Genomic DNA, 748 nt, shown 5'->3' on the forward strand with positions numbered 1-748 from the left:
GGACTCATGTCGCGCTCTTGTCCACACGTAATGCTGCATTTCCAAAACTCCTAGCACAAATTATTAAACTTCGGCTCACCACCCGGATTATCCAATTAAGTCAATTCGACTGGATAACGCTAGAGAATTTACATCAAAGACTTTTTGATGACTATTGCATGTCTATCGGGATTGCAGTCGAGCATCCCGTACCCCATGTTCACACGCAAACGGTCTCGCCGAAGCTACGATTAAGCGGCTTCAGCTTATTTCTCGAGCGTTGGTAATGCGCACAACCTTCCAATTGCGTCATGGGGCTATGCAATATTGCATGCAGCCTTACTTATTCGTTTCAGACCCACTGCCAAACAACCATTCAGTGCGTACCAGTTGGTCACTGAATATGAGCCTGACATTTCGCATCTACGCATTTTCGGTTGTTCAGTTTATGTGCCAATTACGCCTCCACTGCGTTCTAAAATGGGTCCTCAGAGATGATTGGGTATCTACGTTGGTTATGAATCTCCAACGATTATCAGATATCTCGAGCCATTAACAGGTGATCTCTTTACCGCAAGGTTTGCGGATTGTCACTTTGATGAGACACTCTTCCCATCGTTAGGGGGAGATACGAACAAACGTGTTCATGTGGAATGACAGGAATTGTCGTGGTTTGTCCCCACTCTGTCTCATTATGATCCCCGCACCTCACAATCTGAACGTGAAGTGAAACGTATTCTCGAACTTCAGAAAGTAGCAGATACGATGC

Source organism: Fragaria vesca, linkage group LG5 (genome assembly GCF_000184155.1).
Source record: "Fragaria vesca subsp. vesca linkage group LG5, FraVesHawaii_1.0, whole genome shotgun sequence".
Taxonomy (NCBI): Eukaryota; Viridiplantae; Streptophyta; class Magnoliopsida; order Rosales; family Rosaceae; genus Fragaria; species Fragaria vesca.